The sequence below is a fragment of the Pelmatolapia mariae genome, linkage group LG5 (assembly GCF_036321145.2).
Source record: "Pelmatolapia mariae isolate MD_Pm_ZW linkage group LG5, Pm_UMD_F_2, whole genome shotgun sequence".
NCBI lineage: Eukaryota > Metazoa > Chordata > Actinopteri > Cichliformes > Cichlidae > Pelmatolapia > Pelmatolapia mariae.
Window position 1 is genome coordinate 3,140,780 of NC_086231.1, and position 6,164 is coordinate 3,146,943.

Consider the following 6,164-nt stretch of genomic DNA (forward strand, 5'->3'; position numbering starts at 1 on the left):
TAAAATCGATCCTGAAACACACGGGGAGCCAATGCAGCGATTGTAAAACCGGTGTAATGTGGGCCCGCCCTCTGGTCTTCGTCAGCACACGAGCTGCAGAGTTTTGTAAAAGTTGTAAAGGTGAAATATTCTTTTTAGGAAGACCAGAGAGCAGGGCATTACAGTAATCAGTGCGACTGGTAATAAAAGCATGCATCAACATCTCCGTGTTGGCCCGAGAGAGAATAGGGCGGACTCTGGCTATATTTTTTAGATGATAAAATCCAATTTTGGTTACATGTTTAATATGAGGGATAAAACCAAGCTCAGAGTCAAAAATAACACCCAGGTTTTTCACTTGTAGTGAAGGGCATAGTGAAAATGCCTGTAATTTAGACAAGAGTTTCTCTCTCTGAGCCTCGGGACCGATGATTAAAACTTCAGTTTTGTCCTGGTTAAGCTGTAAAAGGTTTTCTGCCATCCAAGATCTTATATCTAGAATACAGTTAAAAAGGGCATCCATTGGTCTGGTGTCATCAGGAGACACGGAGATGTACAGCTGAGTGTCATCAGCGTAACTGTGGAAGTTCACTCCATGCCTCCTGATGACACCGCCAAGAGGGAGCATATACAAATGAAAAAGTACAGGGCCTAAAACCGACCCTTGAGGCACACCACATGTCATTTTATGGATCTTAGAGGAGCATGTATCCATACTCACCATAAAAGTTCTGTCTGAGAGATAGGAAGTGAACCAGTTGTGTGCAGTACCAGAGAGGCCCACCATGTGTTTCAGTCTGTTTAAAAGTATAGCGTGGTCTACTGTATCAAAGGCTGCGCTTAGATCCAGTAGCACCAGGACTGAGAGCTTTTGGGAGTCCCAGTTACATCTAATATCATTTAAAACCTTTAGGAGAGCAGTCTCTGTGCTGTGGTTCACCCGAAATCCAGACTGAAATATCTCCAGGATCTGTTTATCATTCAGAAAATCATTAATCTGAGTAAAAACAAGTTTTTCTAAAATTTTACTTAAAAATGGTAAGTTGGATACAGGTCTGTAGTTATTAAAATCATTACAATCCAAATTGCTCTTCTTCAGAAGGGGCCTCACCACCGCTGTTTTAAAGTCAGCAGGGAAGACACCCAACTGAAGAGAGCAATTCATCATGTATAAAAGCTCAGCTTCAAAAAATCCATAAAGTGTTTTAAAAAGTGAAGATTGGATCTAAAAGACATGTGGTGGGTCTCACTGTGGAGAAAACTTTCTTAAGGTTCTCAGCATTAACCAGGACAAAGCTGTCCAGTGTCTCCTCAGGTACAATCGAGCCTTCAGATGTGTTTAAAATCATATCACAAGAAGATAAAATATCATATCTGATGGTGTTGATTTTTCCCCTGAAGTGGTCAGCAAACTGCTCACAGAGTGAGTCTCTGGGGGTTCTTTGGGAGCTGTTAAAATCAGGGTTAAATAAGTGATCTATGGTGGAGAAGAGGACCTTGGGATTATTTTTGTTATTACTGATTATTTTGGCGAAGTATGAATTTCTTGAATTCCTTAGTGTATTATTGTACATTTTAAGTTGCTCGCAAAGTATTTGATGGTTGATTTCATTTTTATTTTTCCTCCATCTCCTTTCTGCTGCCCTGCAATTTCTTTTGAGTTTTTTGACTTCTTCGTTTCTCCAGGGTGATACACGTTTTACGTTAATCTTTTTGGTGGTGAGTGGAGCAACGGAGTCAAGGCTTTTCTTCAGTTTGTTGTTAAAATGATTAAAAATAAAATCACAGGGTGCAGGTAGAATCACAGGGGGGCATTCGTCTAAAACCCTGGTAAAATTTGCAGCCACTTCAGAGGTTAGATAGCGCCTCCTCACAGTTCGCACCGAGGTCTCCCGCTGAATAAAACCGGTGATGTTAAAAAACACACAGTAGTGGTCAGAGACAGCCAAGTCAACAACAGAGGACACACTGGTGGACAGCCCATGGGTGATGACCAGGTCCAGAGTGTGTCCTCTGTTGTGAGTCGGCTGCGTGACGTGCTGGGTAAAATCCATACAATGAAGAATGTTTAAGAATTCTTTTGATGCAGGGTCAGACGGATTATCTATGTGCAGGTTAAAATCACCGGTTAAAATTATCATGTTATATTTTGAGTGTATGTTTGTTAAAAATTCTGAGAATTCCTTGATAAAAGCAGCACTGTCTTTAGGTGGTCGATAAACTGTGACAGATAAAACTGGAGGGCTGCTAAAAATAATAGCGTGGAATTCGAAAGTGGTAAAATGATCAAATAAAATTTGTTTGGTGGTGAGTGTGTTGTTGGTTAAAGATGCAGTCCCACCACCTCTCTTACCACTTCTAAAGGAAAAAGAGAAATTAAATTTGGTGGGGAGGCCTCAGTGAGAACAACTGGTGCATCCGAACCCAGCCATGTTTCAGTTAAAAATAAACAGTCAAGTTTATTATCTAAAATTAAATCATTAATAATAAAAGACTTGTTCAACAGAAAGCGGACATTTAAAAGTGCCATACTGATTGAGACTGGTGGATTTGTGACAGTAGAGTTCAATGAAGTCTGACATTTTTGAAGAGGCCGGAGGTTATTAATGTTTTTGGAGTTACTGGATTTATGATAATTGTGTTGCTCTCTGTTTGTGATTATGACGGGTATTGTGTTGACTGTGGGAGAGAGAGGTCCGAGTCCAGAGTTTTGTGTATTACTGTTAAAAGTGGAACAAATATAGGAGCTGGGACCAGGGGGACATCAGTCAGTGGCGGAAAGATCAGCAGGTAATGTCGGTTTGGGGTAATGACAGGGCGGTGTGAGGGAGTGCTGTACGCCAAATGCCAAATTGGCGGACAGCAGACGGCGTCCCCAGGCGTTGAGGTGGAGCCCGTCTGCCCCAAAAAGATGCCTCCTCTCCCAGAAGGCATCAAAATTGTTAATAAAACCCACACCGTGGGAGACACAGGCGGAGGAAAGCCAAGTGTTAAGGCTGAGTAGCAGGCTGAAACGGCCTATCCCTCTGCCGCAGGTGGGGGTGGGCCCGGAGGTAAAAGCACTCACCTGCAACTGACCTGAGGCTGAAGAGTTGGAGGAAGTCCAGCTTCAGCAGCTCGGATTGCTGTTTGGGGATGTCATTGGTGCCGATGTGGATGATGAGCCGGTTGGCCTGTGGGTGGGACGCCAGGATGTTAGGAATTCTGTCCACTATGTCGACAACGGTGGCTCCCGGGAACGACAGCGTGAGCGCCCCCCTCATCCGCACATTCCTGACGATGGAATCCCCGAGGACCAGCGTGGAGAGAGGAGGTGCCACCGGGGGCTGCTGACCATCTGAGACGCCGCGCCGCGGCACCGGGGGTGTTCAAATGGAGATGCACCAGCCGGACCGCGTGAGTGACTCCCAGGTTGCCGCGCCGCTGGTCTTCTTCTCCGAGGAGCCGGGGTAAAGCACAGCTCTCCGCGGCGAGTTTGCACGTGGAAACCTGATTTCAAAATAAAAGCTCCTGAAGCATGATTTCAAAATAAAGGCCAACTTTCAGTAAATTAAGAGCACATTCACAAATATCAATTAGTCTTGTTTGCACTCTGATGTTGGATACAAATGGCATACCCAAGTATTCTAGTAGCAACATGTCAATATTAAAGCCATCTCCTTTTGGATTTCAAAGTACCCAGAGAGCAAGGAGACACTGAAACAATGTTTAGTCAATATCAGGTGATTCTATTGAATCAAGGTTGAAATCTGATGTTGACCTAACGTCACTCTTGCACCCTTTTTTAATATTGAAACAATGTCAGGTTTTGATATTGAATCGATGTTGAATGCTGCCATTGATTTAAGATTTAATTATGACACACTGTTAATACTGAAACAATGTTAGATTCTGATATTGAAACACTGTTGAACTATTTTCCACCTCTTTCGCACCGTTGGTTTCTATTGAAACAACAGTAAAATCATGACTGGAAATCTACAGTTCTGTATAGGTATTTCAATACTATAGAGAATCAATCAATACTAAACTAGTGCAAGTTTCCATCAATATTTAAACCACCGAAACAGATAATTGTACCTATTCCACAAATTGGCCACCCTTTATATGTTAAAAATGATCTTACAATGTATCATGTCAATAGTAATACCCCGAAAATATAAAGCATCGGACCTCATGTAACAGAGAAAAAAAAACAACAAAAAAAGATCAATAGACATGTATCATTTCCAAAATACTTTATTAAACGACAAAGTTTCCTTTTTACATTTCTTTGTTTCACATCACTTTTTGTTATTTACTCCAGGATGGGGATGGATGTTGGGCGTTCTGCGCCACCCACACGATATGGAGCGTATCTGAGCCATTTCTGGACTGCTTGAGCAAAGACAAACTCAGACATAGTTCGCCCCTACCTGCTGCGTCAGGCCATCTAGGACAAAAATAAACACAAAAAAAATACAAAGAAAAAAAAGGGAAAAGGGGAATTAGAGCACATGAATAAGCTCTTGTTAATTGTCTTCAGCAGGGAGAAAGTCTGTAAACTACTAGGCTGATAAACATGAAAGTCACCAGGCGGAAATCAGCAAACTGCCACATCACTTTGATTTCGAAAGAGCTATTAGCAGAACAATTGATATGTCTTAGCATGGTGTGCCGTGTATCCTTTCAAAAAAAGAAAACATGGGAAGCCGAAGACCTACGACTCCATCTCCAGAGTAACAGGACATAAAAATCTTGTTATTAAGAAAGACAAAGAAATCTAGCAAAGACCGGACATAGGAAATGTTAAACGTACCCAGCACATCAATTGATCCCTTTATTGTTCACTTTAGGCTCATAAAACAACAATAAAAGGTCAAACTTACCAAATATGCATCTGCACAGCGCTGTCTCTTTAAATGCCCTTTTTTGCTTTGTCTAGTCCTTGTTTTTTTTCCCTGCCCAGTTGAGTACAGAGGCCAGCTTGTTTGTAATGGCATAAGCCATTACACGGCGGACTCGCACCTCCAGTGTGGTCCCTCCAATCAACGCAAAGCGTCTCACCTATGGAGACATTTTAAGAGATGGAATTAGCGTGTCTCATGTCTTAAATGTGTATGCAAGTGCTTGTGTGTTTACTTCATGCAATTGATGACAGAAACATATCATTTGGTTTTCCCTAAAGCCTGATTTTCAAGCCATACAAAGAATAAACCAAAGTATTTGCAGTAGAATGTATTTGTTAGTAATATGTTAGCCTGCTGTTGTATAATCAAGCAGATAGTACATCAACAGGCTGTTGTTATGCATTTTAATCGAATTTGACAGCTATTGCACTTCTTAGTTACAAAGTTTACAAAACTTTTAAATACTTACCATTGCCTTATTTGCCTCTGGTGATTGCAGAGCTGCCTCTGCATTGTTTAGCTCCTCCATGTTGTGCAAGGGCACAACATAGAGGAGATTCATTGCTGCAGAGATGGCGGTTGGCTCTGACCTCCTCACGGAGATCGTTAACTGCTCTGGTCAGGTCTGACACCATCGTTAAAATCTTATGTAAGGTCGCATCTGTTTCAAAGAACAATTATAGAAAGATTAATGACTTGTGACAAACAGATTAAGCAGTGTGATGCGAGAAACTATTATATCCATAAGTGATGGTTTCACATTCTGCATTCAAGTATAAGTTGTTGTAACTGCTAAAAGTGTTTACTAGTTTTTGCCTGTCACATATATTTGTAATACTATGTAAACTGTCAAATTCCAAGATTTTATAACTTGCCTCGTAATAGTGGCCTCACAGAGTCTCTGGAATCTAAAAAAATCAAAACAACATGACATTCAACAGTATAAATTTGTGTTTTGAAGATAAGAGTACAATGATATTGTGACGCAGCTTAATAACTGTTTTAAAGCATACCATCCCTAGCGATGGCATTGACATCAGACTCTGCATGCTGGGGAGATCGCAAAGCTGTGTCGGTTTGTGTGCTGTGCCGGAGTGGCAAAAGGTGCCGGAAGCTGGGCGGGGCATTATGATGGTTGCTATCAGTGGGCTGGGGGGCAGACTGCGGAGTGGTGGGGGCTGTTTAGAAATTTTTTTTTTTAAGCATTTAAGAATACAGACAACATGTCTACAAAGTTTCCTTGTGTCAGACACAGATATGTACACAGACACTAGACAGTATTTTATTACCTGGTAT

The 6,164-nt window shown here is 41.6% G+C and overlaps 1 long non-coding RNA gene across 1 annotated transcript; it reads right to left on the minus strand.

Moving 5' to 3' along the window:
* Positions 1-4,314: 4,314 nt before the first annotated feature.
* Positions 4,315-5,447, minus strand: LOC134627349 (uncharacterized). Its single transcript, XR_010093897.1, has 3 exons — positions 5,338-5,447; positions 4,848-5,025; positions 4,315-4,411 (listed from the first exon to the last, which is right to left on the minus strand). It is a non-coding gene; the product is annotated as an uncharacterized LOC134627349 (long non-coding RNA).
* Between the last annotated feature and the right edge of the window lie 717 nt (positions 5,448-6,164).